This window comes from Chanodichthys erythropterus, chromosome 22 (assembly GCF_024489055.1).
Source record: "Chanodichthys erythropterus isolate Z2021 chromosome 22, ASM2448905v1, whole genome shotgun sequence".
NCBI lineage: Eukaryota > Metazoa > Chordata > Actinopteri > Cypriniformes > Xenocyprididae > Chanodichthys > Chanodichthys erythropterus.
Genome location: NC_090242.1, coordinates 9,752,118 through 9,767,060, shown reverse-complemented (window position 1 = coordinate 9,767,060; position 14,943 = coordinate 9,752,118). Strand labels below are relative to the sequence as shown.

Below are 14,943 nucleotides of genomic sequence, written 5' to 3'. Positions count from 1 at the left end.
TTTTTTTGTGGATGTACATATTATATATATGTTGGTGCACATAAACACATATTTATTGAACATCCAAGACCAAAGAATATTAAGCTACCCAATAAAGCCTATTGTATCATATTTTATGTTTCTAAGGCCTCTAGATGATCAAAACATTGGTGCACACAATCTACTCCATCCCTTCTGTCTCTGATTGATAGTTTAGACTCTTTTTAGCAAGTAAAAGTCTTTTCGTATAATCGTACAAATGTCTTTTTGTTGTCAAATCTGCACTGATTTTTATCAAGTAAACATTTTGATATTGTCAATAATATTTCAAGATGACACTTAGCGAAGCAGGTTTACTTGATTATTCAGACATCATATTTTAGATCATCTGAGGAAGGTTTATTTGTTCATCTGTCAATCATCATTATATTGCATTGCATGATATGTTTTAAAACCAGAGCTTTGATCATAAAACTAAGCATTTAAATATCATATTACTAAGACATATTATTGGCAGATACAGATATTTAAATGCATTTTATGTCAGTATCTGCTATACTGTAATATCTTATTGATTTACATCACAAGCTTATTACAAGCTTATTTGAATTTCATCTTACTTTTTCTCCATATAAATATCAGTATATGCATCAAATTGTGTATTAAGTATGAGCTCCATATTCTCAATATATCATACTATATGAGCCATAAAAGTCTATAAAATACATACTAATATATATATGTATATGTATATATAAATATAAAATATAGTTAAATACCACATGCCAAATTCTTAGATCATTTATCTGTTTGCAACAGAAGAAAATCTTATCTTTATTATCATGTTTGTTTAATATGCTTTTTTTTTTTTTTTAAATTATCATAAACTTGTAAATGTCATTCAGGTTTTGGAGAGTTGCCTCACATGACATTGGTTTGGCACACAAAATATAAGCAGTGAAACACATTTTTTTCTCTCTAAGAAATAATCAAAACGTATATAAGATTACATTTTCTTTTAGTAAGACTTTTTTTCTTTATTGAATGTATGAGTTGCATTTTTAATGTATTTTTTGAGTAAATGATTAGAGAGGTCATGGTTGTGGGTTCAGTGTTATTAAACGCTCAGTGATCAGTATAGAGATGGTAAACTAGAGCAGAAAGCAGGTCTGTGGTGTTGTTTCCTGTCAGACTGCAAGACGTCTGTGCCACCGGTTGACAGTCAAGCCTTGATGATTCACCAGACTGCTGTAATCAGGAGTTCACGCTGACATGTGCCGCTGTTTCTCCATTTGTTATGAAGAGTTAAAGGTGTTTCCTGAAGTGAAAAGTCTGAAAGTCTGCAGAGACAACTGTTTTAGACTTCCTGTGTCAACACCAGTTGCATGCTAGGAAACCTATTCATTATGGCTGCGTTTACGCTGCAAGGCTTAAAGGATTAGTTCACTTTCAAATGAAAATTACCCCAGGCTTTACTCACCCTCAAGCCATCCTAGGTGTACATGACTTTCTTCTTTCTGATGAAAATGTAAATATCCTGACGCATCTAAGCTTTAAAATGGCAGTGAATGGGACCAACGAGCTGAAGAATGTGCATCTATCCAAAGCAAATTATACTCCACATGGCTCCCGGGAGTAAATAAAGGCCTTCTGAAACAAAGCGATGCATTTGTGTAGGAAAAATATCCATAGTAAAAAAATATCAATAGTAAAATAGCTTCTGCCAGACCTCCTTCTGTATTCAACTTACGAAGAAAGTGTAATGCCTCTTGCAGTTTTAAATGCTTATGCTACGTCCTACACCTCCTGTATTCAACTTAAGGAAAAAGGAACTGATGCAATGCCAGTTATGCTTACTTTCTAAGTTGAAAACAGAAAGCGGTAAGTTGAACTTCTTAAATATGGATATTTTTTCTTTCCACTTCAGAAGGCCTTTATTTATTTCTACTTTTTTTTTTTTTTTAATAACAACAAAAAAAGAAATATGAAGCAAGCCCAGCCCAGGTGAGAAAAAGTAACGCTAAAGTAAAGTATTACTTTTCATAAAAAGTAACTAAGTAATGCAATTAGTTCCTTTTTTAGAGAGTAACTCAATATTGTAATGCATTACTTTTCATAAAAAGTAGCTAAGGCAATTAGTTCCTTTTTTGGGGAGTAACTCAATATTGTAATGCATTACTTTTCATAAAAAGTAACTAAGTAATGCAATTAGTTCCTTTTTTAGGGAGTAACTCAATATTGTAATGCATTACTTTTCATAAAGTAACTAAGGCAATTAGTTCCTTTTTTGGGGAGTAACTCAATATTGTAATGCATTACTTTACATAAAAAGTAACTAAGTAATGCAATTAGTTCCTTTTTTAGGGAGTAACTCAATATTGTAATGCATTACTTTTCATAAAGTAACGAAGGCAATTAGTTCCTTTTTTGGGGAGTAACTCAATATTATAATGCATTACTTTACATAAAAAGCAACTAAGTAATGCAATTAGTTCCTTTTTTGGGGAGTAACTCAATATTGTAATGCATTACTTTTCATAAAAAGTAACTAAGGCAATTAGTTCCTTTTTTGCGGAGTAAGTCAATATTGTAATGCATTACTTTTCATAAAGTAACTAAGGCAATTAGTTCCTTTTTTGGGGAGTAACTCAATATTGTAATGCATTACTTTTCATAAAAAGTAACTAAGTAATGCAATTAGTTCCTTTTTTAGGGAGTAACTCAGTTACTTTATGAAAAGTAATGCATTACAATATTGAGTTACTCCCTAAAAAAGGAACTAATTGCCTTAGCTACTTTTTATGAAAAGTAATGCATTACAATATTGAGTTACTCTCCAAAAAAGGAACTAATTGCCTTAGTTACTTTATGAAAAGTAATGCATTACAATATTAAGGCAATTAGTTCCTTTTTTGGGGAGTAACTCAATATTGTAATGCATTACTTTTCATAAAAAGTAACTAAGGCAATTAGTTCCTTTTTTGGGGAGTAACTCAATATTGTAATGCATTACTTTTCATAAAAAGTAACTAAGTAATGCAATTAGTTCCTTTTTTAGGGAGTAACTCAATATTGTAATGCATTACTTTTCATAAAAAGTAGCTAAGGCAATTAGTTCCTTTTTTGGGGAGTAACTCAATATTGTAATGCATTACTTTTCATAAAGTAACTAAGGCAATTAGTTCCTTTTTTGGGGAGTAACTCAATATTGTAATGCATTACTTTTCATAAAAAGTAGCTAAGGCAATTAGTTCCTTTTTTGGGGAGTAACTCAATATTGTAATGCATTACTTTTCATAAAAAGTAACTAAGGCAATTAGTTCCTTTTTTGGGGAGTAACTCAATATTGTAATGCATTACTTTTCATAAAAAGTAACTAAGGCAATTAGTTCCTTTTTTGGGGAGTAACTCAATATTGTAATGCATTACTTTAGATAAAAAGTAACTAAGTAATGCAATTAGTTCCTTTTTTAGGGAGTAACTCAATATTGTAATGCATTACTTTTCATAAAGTAACTAAGGCAATTAGTTCCTTTTTTGGGGAGTAACTCAATATTGTAATGCATTACTTTACATAAAAAGTAACTAAGTAAGGCAATTAGTTCCTTTTTTGGGGAGTAACTCAATATTGTAATGCATTACTTTTCATAAAAAGTAACTAAGGCAATTAGTTCCTTTTTTGGGGAGTAACTCAATATTGTAATGCATTACTTTACATAAAAAGTAACTAAGTAATGCAATTAGTTCTTTTTTTAGGGAGTAACTCAATATTGTAATGCATTACTTTTCATAAAGTAACTAAGGCAATTAGTTCCTTTTTTAGGGAGTAACTCAATATTGTAATGCATTACTTTTCATAAAAAGTAACTAAGGCAATTAGTTCCTTTTTTGGGGAGTAACTCAATATTGTAATGCATTACTTTACATAAAAAGTAACTAAGTAATGCAATTAGTTCCTTTTTTAGGGAGTAACTCAATATTGTAATGCATTACTTTGCATAAAGTAACTAAGGCAATTAGTTCCTTTTTTGGGGAGTAACTCAATATTGTAATGCATTACTTTACATAAAAAGTAACTAAGTAAGGCAATTAGTTCCTTTTTTAGGGAGTAACTCAGTATTGTAATGCATTACTTTTCATAAAGTAACTAAGGCAATTAGTTACTTTTTTTAGGGAGTAACTCAATATTATAATGCATTACTTTTCATAAAAACTAACTAAGGAAATTAGTTCCTTTTTTGGAGAGTAACTCAATATTGTAATGCATTACTTCTAAAATGTAACTTTCCCCAACACTGTGTGAAGTTTAAAATTGATAAAAAATATTTATATATTTCACACCTGGTCGTTCTTTGATTTTTATTGCACACCTAGCCGTGTATTATACCAATTATACCATGATGACTCGGCAACATGGACACGTTAAAGCTGCTATTGATATTTGCATTTTCTTTAGTTATTTTATCTACAGGTCATAAAATCTAGAATTCTGAATTGGAATAAAGTTTACATTTATTCAAATGAATTCAATAAACAAGAGATGGTGCTTGTGTTATTACCTGTGTCTCTATACAAAAGTGAAGCTGTGAGTTTAATTACTTCATAAACAGCAACATTGTCTCCTCATTACTGAGGAATATAATGCAGCTGTTTAGTAGTGAAGCTGTTTTATTGATTAATTTCATTGGGCAGGAGAGGAAAACTAGTTTCTGTGCTCCTGAACGGAAAGGGGAATCGCAAATAAATGCGTTTAAACGTAGATCAGATGTCCATATATTAGATATGCATCTGATTTAAAACCAAACTTGAAAGAGTCTCAGAATGGATGTATCTTTGTGTTTACACGTGTACAACAATATCCAAACAGTGTCAGAGAGCCTATGTCTGCTGTTGTGTTTGGTGTGGAAATGACAGTGATAGTGCAGTGTGTCATTTGTGTATGAATACCCCTCGTGCTCAGCTAATGCAGTCAGAGCTATGACTAATGCTATGGCGTCATCATGACTCAACTTTAACCTTCTTTAGTCCTTTGAAAAGATTTTAAAAATATTATGAAAACAACGTTTCTGCCTCTGTAGATGTAAACACTGACTTGTGGATAATATAAGAGCATTTGCACTTTGTTAAAAATGCACAACAAAAGGACAGAATGCACATTTTCCATTTCAAGGTGGTGGGATGTGGTTTTCACATCACATCATAGTGATACAATACAGAGCGTTTCAAGGCAGATTTACAGTAATAAACAGTGTTAATGTTGTATAGTTCATCAATTATGAAACAAATTCAATTTCAGCTGTTAAGCAGCTCTACAGAAGACAATAGAGTCATTATTCAGATCGGTTCAGTTCACTGTTAATTCAATTCAGTGCAATAGTGTCAGTGCACTTACTGAATATTAATTTTGTGACAGAAGCTTCTCTCCTCATGAAGCACATGCATTCAACGCTATATTAAAGCGTCAATAAACAAAAGAGCCGAACCGGTTTCTGCTTGCACTTAGAATGCATTTTTGGCTCATTTTTTGTTAATGGAGATTTGGTGCATCACTAAAACACTGGAAAAGCCAGAGCATATTGTAGTAAAGTTTGTTGATACGGGAAGAAGGAGGTGGGAACCGGCAAACGTTCAAACAAACTTTAATGTATAAAATAAACAAAGAACAAAACGAAGTAATGCCGGCAGTCCCTCACGGACAACTGCCGGCCACACAATCATAATAAAACAAAGCATAAAATCCATGCCTGGTCCTCTCTAGTCCTTCAATGTTGTCACTCCCCTTTTATGCTTCCGGAGCTCCTCCGTGAGAGATTCGAGACCGGTGCAACACGCAGCTGACGCTCGTTAACACCCTGCACGTCACATATATAAATAGGGGTGGGAATGTTTCACCTTGCAATTCTTGTTTCAGTTTATGGAAGCACGATGCAAAAAGCTTGTCAATGCATCAGTGTGTACAACCCTCTACAGTGTAAGTAAAACACTCAAATATATGACCAAATCTTCAACTAATGTCTATCATTAGGCATTGGCTAATAAATTCTTAGATTTTATTAGAAGTATAACTAATGCACAAACGGCAACCTCATTGGCTGGCGCTCATCTATTACCGTCCCTGTTTTGATTTCCTCAGCATGGGCACCCTGACTGGTCTGCAGCTATGCAGCTCCATACAACAAACTGATGCCCTGTGTATTCTGACACCTTTCTATCAGAACCAGCATTAACTTCTTGAGCAATTTGAGCTACAGTAGCTCGTCTGTTGGATTGGACCACACGGGCCAGCTTTTGCTCCCCACTTGCATCAATGAGCCTCGGCCACCCATGACCCTGTCACCGGTTCACCACTGTTCCTTCCTTGGAGCACTTTTGATAGAGACTGACCACTGCAGACCGGGAACACCCCACAAGAGCTGCAGTTTTGGAGATGCTCTGACCCAGTCGTCTAGCCATCACAATTTGGCTCTTGTCAAACTCGCTCAAATCCTTATGCTTGCCCATTTTCACACATCAACTTTTATATCTAAAATAAAGTAGTATAGCAGTCTGGTGAGTAAACTAAAGAATTTACTAGCCAATGGCGATTCTTTTGCTAAGTTGTGCATGGAGGGTTGGTGTGTTTTCAGCTGCAGTGCAGGAGTGCCTCTCTTCATGTTCATGTGTGCAGATTAGACTCCACATAAACGCTCTGAGCTGCCAGTGGAAACAGAAGAAGAGGGTTTAATATCCTCGCATCAGAGGCGGCCCGTGGCTTTCGTTCTCTGTAATAAAGTCAGAGCGACCTTAAACTGTCAATTAGTGCACATCTCATTTTCTATGACTGTGCTTGAGAATGAGTAGTCATAGCTAGGAAAAATCACCCAATGCTTGTGTCTGCTGCGTATTTCACTTAGCTTAGCAACATGCTATGGACAAACTCCATTGAAATCAACTGTGCGATGCACTTGAAATCACTTATGAGGCTCCGCTGGAGCTGGACAGGTTTGTAAAGCTGATGTGCGTTCATCTGCACGAGAGCAGCAGGAAGCTTTACATGGACGCATGTGAGAGGAGAATCTGTGCGGCTGCTGTTTGTGCTGGAGATCTAATTTTAGAGGATGACATCATGCCAGCCCTGCTGCCCCCCTCCCAGCTCGGCCTCATGGGCCGCTTCATATTTTCATCCACTGAAAGCAGAGGAGATCTCTCATGTTGGGTGATTTTCACTCTGCTGTGTGTGCTTCAGATCCCAGCACACTCTACAGGAAGAGCTGGGAAAATAGCAGGAAGTGAGGTGCGCTAGCTCAACCCTGCAGGCGTTAACTTCCTAGTGCTGGACTAGAAAGTCAATCATGCAAACATAAACCTCAGTCATCATTTAATTGTCTTCATGTCCTTATAAACTCATTTTCATAGAACACAACAGGAGAAACTTTGAAGAGTGCTCCACTTGTTCTTTTCTGGATTCACATCATAACAAAAGTCCATGTGATTCATGCTGTTTTCCCAGTCGCTGGGCCAGATGTCAAAACCAGACGAAGTGTGTGTTGCCGTCACACATATGCAAAAATCACATACTCTGGTTGGTTATAATCATGTTAAGGTGAAATGTTATTAATAGATATTTTATGTTAAATACATTTCACCATATACAGCAGGGCTTGATTTTCAGAGTGGGATTGCGCGATACTAGACTCGCGTTTTGGGAGTTGCGGAGTTGACGGAATTCTCACTTGCACAATCAGGCCAGTGTCATCACTAAAGTTAATCATTTGCACGTCTTTCAATTCTTACCAATTTAAACATTCAAGCGATTTTAAACTATTCAATACTTGCGCGATCTCTAAGAGATGGTTTTTCCTGCGTGCGTGCGTAGAGTAAAGCTGCATCACACACAGTTCGTGACTAACAAAACTGAGTTCTTTTTCACGGATTACAGTGCTTTAATGGTCAAAAACACAAAATGATGTTAGAATTCTGCTCTTGGTGATTATCCTTGTGAACACAGCCTTAAATAAACAAACAGTTGTCGGCACCAATAGCCTCGTGGGCAGCATGGCGACATATAGCGCCGTTGTGCTTTGAGCGACTCGAGTTCAAGTCCAGACTCGCTGACCTTTCCCGATCCCCTCTCTCATTTTCGCTTCCTGTCTGCTTACAGTACTATTATAATAAAGACAAAAATGGCAAAAATATTTTTTAAACAAACAAACAAACAAACAAACAAACAAACAAACAAACAAACAAACAGTTGTTAAAAAAATGTGTAACAGTATAATGGACCTGTGTACTAGCTCTTAAAGTGACAGCAGCCTAATATATGTCTGTCATTAATGTTGATAAAACAACAAAAGATGCGATTTGCACATCTGCACGCATACATAGAGTAAAGCTGCGTCACAAACAGCTCACGAATAACAAAACCAAGGTATTTTTCGATGATTATAGCGCCTTAATGGTAAAAAAAACACAAAATTATGTCAAAATTCCGCTCTTGGCGAATATCCTGGTAAACACAGTCGGTTATGTCTTAAATAAACATAAACAATTGTCGGCACGATAGCCTCGTGGGCAGCATGGTGACATATAGCGCAGCTGAGCTTCGGGCGACCCAAGGTCGAGTCCAGACTTGCGGACCTTTCCCGATCCCCTCTCTAATTTAGCTTCCTGTCTGCTTACAGTACTATTATAATAAAGGCAATAAAACCAAAAATAAATCTTTAAAAACAACATAAACAGTTGAGAAGGAAAACGAATGCAGCCTAAGTGTCTGTCATTATTGTTGATAAAACAACAAAAGATAGCTTTAATTGTAAGGAATCAGGATTAATAGCATGTTATACAGGACTAAAAGACTATCCAGTGTTATTTTTATTTGATTACTTTTTTTTTTTAGTTTCTGTAGTATTTCTGTACCTAAATACTAGTGTTAGACCTATTCCAAAAACGTTTCTCTTTATGTAATTTGTATCTTTATTCTATTGTATTTATTTGTGCTACTTTTTTCAGTTTAATTCAAGATTGAATTCAAAGCTTCCTTGTGTTGTGCATACTCTTGAGCAACACAGTTACCCCATTGTAAAACACAAATGCAATGAGTGAGCAAAAATGTAGGTGAGATAAATGTAATTTTAATAAAAATGTCAAAAAAAAAAAAAAGCCCCCTCAAATTAAAAAAATCCCCCCCATAAGAATCACCTAAGGGGGGAATTCCCCCTCATTTTCCCTATTTACAGTGAAAGAGCAAGAAAAGCTGCATTATAGCTCATTACATCTGCTCGACTGTACAGCTGCTAATGAAAGCTCTGTAATCTCAGTCCATATTAAAGGTGTTTATTGTGTTTGAGTGTCATGTTTGCTGAGTGTGTTGTGCGGAAAGCCCTTATATGGAGTTGGTTTTGGCGTGATTTATGCAAATGACCAACCTCAAGCATGCAGTCACTCATTTAGAATACTCCAAATAAATTAATGTGCATGTGAATTAAGCAGAAATATTTTTTTTATGTGCTTACAAATACGAAATAATCCACACAATTATTATTCAACCCAGACTGCAAAAGCAGTTAACAAATCATAAAAGCATTTAACAAGTCATTTGCTTAATTTGAATGTATCTCTATTCTGCTTGCACACAATAACAAGGATTTTTAATGCATGAGGTGAATATCAAGCTTGCGAGTGTTATTGTCCGGGTGGTCTGAGTACCACAGTCTTGTCACTGTCACTCTTCTCAAAGCTGGAGAGACAGTGAGACCCGTGTGCGTTTAAACGCCCCGTTCCCTCAGTGTGCACTCATTAGTTAGAATCACAGACTCATTAATCAGCCGCGAGACGCCGCTGTCCTCCGCCACTGATGCACTGTGTGTCTTAATGCTCCGTGAGTGCGAGTCGAAGCTTCTGAACCAGCGCTCATGAAACTCATCCTCTCAGACAGGAAGTACATCCTGTCTGTCGTCTGTTTACGCTTTCTACAGCTGCACCGCAGTTTTACTTGCTCAGTAAATGTGGCTGAAGCAGGTTTGCAGGGATTTGTTTGACAATGTAATTACTTATCGTTAATCAGTCGTTAAAATTACAGGATTAGTTCACTTCAGAATTAAAATTTCCTGATAATTTCCTCACCCCCATGTCAACCAAAATGTGTATGTCTTTCTTTCTTCAGTGGAAAAGAAATTGAGGAAAACATTCCAGGATTTTTCTCCATATAGTGGACTTCACTGGGGTTCAACGGGTTGAAGGTCCAAATGTCAGTTTCAGTGCAGCTTCAAAGAGCTCTACATGATCCCAGACGAGGAACAAGAGTCTAAACTAGAGAAACCATTGGCCATTTTCTAAAAAAAAACCCCAAAAAACTTTTTAACCACATCTGTGATGCTCCACGCATTACGTAATCATGTTGGAAAGGTCACGCATGATGTAGGAGGAAGCACTGCGGTAATCCATCTCATTTTCTCCTCCTACTTCAAAATCGTCCGACATCATTGTTTTACCTTTTTTTGTAAAGGCCGTTTGATTTAGTCTTTGACATTCACTTGTGAACACTGGATCGGTACTTCCGCCTACGTCACGTGACCTTTCCAACATGATTACGTCACGCATGGAGCATCACAGAGCAGTGCAAGACGAGCATTTGTGGTTAAAAAGTATAGAAATTAATTTTTTTAGAAAATGTCTCTTATTCCTCGTCTGGGATCATGTAGAGCTCTTTGAAGCTGCACTGAAACCACTATATGGAGAAAAATCCTGGAATGTTTTCCTTAATTTCTTTTCGACTGAAGAAAGAAAGATGTAAACATCTTGGATGACATAAATTATCTGGAGATTTTAATTCTGAAGTGAACTAATCCTTTAAATGTCAGTCAGTTTTTGCTTTATTAAGAGATTTTAAAGTCTATTATATTAATAAACAAGTACTGCACAGGGTGGAATGGCAAAAGTTAATATTTTTAACATTATTATGTTTTTAAAGTAATATTTCTGGATGCAGTGTGTCATTATTTCTCCTAAACACTTCCCCTGTCTGCCATTGGTCAAACAAACAGATTGCACCACCCCATTGGTTGAGTCATTATTATAGTGTCACTATCAAAGTGTTTCACTATCATTTTTTATGATAATATAATCAAACCATATGAATAGCTCACTAATAGTTAACTCTGCATAGGGTGGACATACATTGTTTTGGGAAATCACCTGAATATTATATTATATTTAGCAAATGCATTTATTATTGCATTTATTATAATGCATTAGTAGTTTGTTTCTGTTTTCTTGAAAGAAATGCTTTTTATCTGTTATTACTAAAAACATTCAGAGCTACATGGATAATAAACCTGAAGTATGTTGCATTGATCCCGTTTGCAAACACAGACTTAAAATGAGCCCTTTCTGTGTTCACTTAATGTTGAATGAATGTTTGTGTCAAATAAATGTGATACAGTGATGAAACCCTGCAGAGACACTAACTGTGTGTGCTGCATCTCTGAATCTGATCCGTGACTGACGCGGACAGTAGCCAGTCCCATAATCCTTCACACCAAACTGTGTTATGCGCCTCGCTCGCTCCTCGGGAAGCTCCATGTGCTGAGCTCCCATTGGCTACGTCTGAAAGAGATGATGTCATGCTTCAGCTTCTGAGGCGAGGGAATCAGATGCGCTTCCCATTACATCCCACCGCCAGAGAAGAGTGTGTGCATGCAGCTGCAGAAAACAAATGACGTGTGTCACGCAGCATGTGTGCTTTTAAGCCATTGTGTTTCCCAGCGTTCTGACTTGATAATAGGATCAAGTGTTTGAGAGGTTAATCTCTTCCCTTTTCTCCTGCTACTGCAGAAATGTGCCTTTGTCACGCTCACAAAAGAGTGCAACAGATCGCGGCACGCGTGCAGGAGGAATACATTAGCATAACGAGTGCTTTTCACCATCCGTCTTCCACGGCAGTAATTTATGCTCCCCGTCATTGTCGTTTATGAAGTGGGTTCGAGCACAGTGGACTTTACAGAAGACGCTGGCTGTTTTCTGATCAATAAAGACGCTCGCGTTTCCTCCGCGCAGCCAATCGCTCTAATGTAGTCGCCCCATCCCACCCCTCCCTCCCAGCACAGGTGATGTCATGCTTTTCTGCCGGGCTTCTCTCTGTCCCTCTCACTCCTAGACGCTCCGTCTTCAGCGGCAGAGCATCCGATCGATGGACGCGTCTCGAGGGAGAGGCTCCAGCCGGGGATGCGCGCTCGGAGGCTGGATGCAGCAGCAGCGGGACGAGTCCCAGAGGTGGATTCTAAGTGTCTGCATTGGGCTCGTTCTCCAGTGCAGCGCGGGACCAGAGAGGTGCAGACGCTAGCGGAGAGTTTCCCGCCCTCAGCCTGGACTCCTGGAGTTGTGCTCATGTGAAGAGGAAGTTTTGATGGTTCCTGGTGACGACATGGATACTTGGATTGCTTGATTCACTCGTTCTTTGACGTCTCGGCCAGGTCGAGTGTTTATTTGTTTGGATTCTGAGAGGAACTTGCTCTTCCTTTTCTCTTTTACTGGAAAGTTTATCTCTCTTATTGGGAAATGGCTTTCCTCGTCCGTTGCTATGCCAACTGCTTGCAGCCGTGGTCCTCCAAAGTAAGTGATGTCATCATGGTTGTGTGTGTCTATGTGCTTTGCTATGGATTGGCTTGCGGTTTCCATTTCTTTCTTCATGCATCCGCTGCCTGGGAGAAGGGTCAGCATCTGGGCATCTCATTTTCCTGAAGGCTCGGATAAATGATTTTTACCAGAATATTCTGCATGCTGATCAGTGAAGATCAGAAGTTCTCCACAGCTGTATGGAGCTTGTTTCTTCAGTTCTGATCAGTCATTAGGGGTCTAAATCTCAGCTCCTGGAGGGACACAGTTCCCTCCCTGCTCCAACACACATACCTGTAGTTTACAAATAAGCCTGAAGAACTTAATGAGCTGGATCAGGTGTGTTTAATTAAGGTTGGAGCTAAACTCTGCAGGGCTGTGGCCCTACAGGAACTGAGTTTGATGATGGCAAATGCCAAATGGCATTGCAAAAATAACCAAACGTGTTTCTCAAACATCTGCCCCAAAACTCATGATTGGTTGAGGCTGCTCAAACAAACAGATTATTGTTCTGAGAGCAAAGACTGCCAGTGGACATCAAAACATCACACTCGGCTCACATTCAGTGGGATTTGATTGGATGGTGAAAAGTGGGCGTGTCATATAGGACTTTAGAGTCAGCTATTACGCAATTATGAAGAATAACATGCATTTCAAAGTCAGATGTGTTTGTGCTCCGATGGGTTTATAGAGGAACTTTTCTTCTTCTGAGTCAGAGAGAAAATAAATAGCAGCAGTAGCTCTGGGCTTCCCCTATTCACAAAATTCTGTCGCAACATGCATTCAAGTCCAGGGTTTCCCAACACGGCCAGTGGACACATGCAGTCGCTTCAGCTATGATTCATGAAGGGAACGTGCTCTAGTCCGGAGGACATGACATGTGTGTCTGACTGGTGTTTGTCTTCATTATGTCCACATTCACACTTCACTCTGCGGTTACTCATTCACTAACACTGCCAGCTTAAATCAACACTGGAATTGTACAAGACTGTTTTATGTGTTTGGTAGACTAACTCGGACATCATTCACTCACCCTTGTGTTGGTCAGACATGACTTAAAGGTACAATATGTAAGATTTTTGGATTAAAATGTCCCAAAAGCCAGTCGAACAGTTATATATTTTGTTGACTTGTCTACTTACATTATCCCAGATGTTTCCAAGAATGTTTATATCTAGAGAAAAAGCAATTTTAACCAGTACACGGACCTTGTCTGTGCATCATCTATCAATGACATCATACCCGCGCTACCCTAATGTTTTATTTTGTAGTGTAGAAAACATTAGATGTTTTATTAGACAAGGGAACAACTGTTTGGTTACATTTATAGACAGAAAACTAATTATTGTTTAGTCTTATTGTTTGAATCTCGTTTTCTTGATTTTCCGTGAGTGTTTTTATGCCTCAAAGAAAAACACTATTTTGTCAAGTAGCTAACACAGCATAATCAGATGCGGCTTTATTTTTAGTAACTGTAATACAGCATTCTCTCCGTCACAGTATGTTTTTGCATGCCATTTATCAACATAAGCCATCTAGCATTTATAATGATATACTAATATTGATCTAGCTTACTGCAGTCTCACAGCAGCCGCCGAGGGAATGCTCAGAGTATAACATTATTTTCAACACATTCAAATGTATGTAATATGATAAACAGCGCTGTGTTACCTCATACACTTAACCGGAAGAAGCTGAAGCGGCGACTGCAGCATAATAAAAGTCCCACTGCTCTTGAGGCGTGTGTCGCGCTCGAATCCAGTGGCTTTGTTCAGCTCCCACCTGCTCTGCTTCATACTACAGTAACATTAATAATCTCATTCATGAACATGATTTCTGCCCGAGTCCCATCCCGATTCTTTTCCACCGGCTGTAAGGTGAAGAAGACAATCTCCCATGATGAAAATATACAAATTATGCCTTTTAATGTCTTATACAGATTGGAAGAATATGAGGGACTGACAGTCACAGTCTCCATTTACTTTCATTGTGTCTTTCTCATAGAGCTGCACGATTTATCGCAATTTTATTGCATGCAATTTGGCAAAGGCTGCGATTATTTTATGCGCAGCTTGTCAGAGCTGTACGGCTCTGTGATCAGTAGTAAATGCTTCTCCATTTAGCCAGAGGGCACTCTTGTGCAGAAACTCTACATATATCCTGCCGCAGAAGAAGATATCACTCATCATATCACTGTAGCTGAATAAACAGAAGATTGATTGATTAATTAAACATGACTAATAAACACACGACTGCCTTATTCTGTGCCACATCATCTCACCGAAGGATGCTCAACTGTTATTATGAAGTGAGTTTGGAGTAAAAACATGTTATTAAATTTTGTATTTTTTTGGACAAGATGTTAATAAATGC

General features: G+C 37.6%; 1 protein-coding gene across 9 annotated transcripts in view; it reads left to right on the top strand.

Moving 5' to 3' along the window:
• The window catches only part of rapgef6 (Rap guanine nucleotide exchange factor (GEF) 6), a 112,542-nt gene that overhangs the window by 34,662 nt on the left and 62,937 nt on the right, over positions 1-14,943 (top strand). Inside the window, exon 1 of one of the 9 annotated variants that reach the window (XM_067375487.1) lies at positions 1,965-1,983. The exons of the other annotated variants lie outside the window; for them this stretch is intronic. The gene's annotated coding sequence lies outside the window, so the exon portion shown is untranslated. Of the gene's footprint in view, positions 1-1,964; positions 1,984-14,943 lie in introns of those variants that run through there. 9 annotated transcript variants of the gene reach the window in all.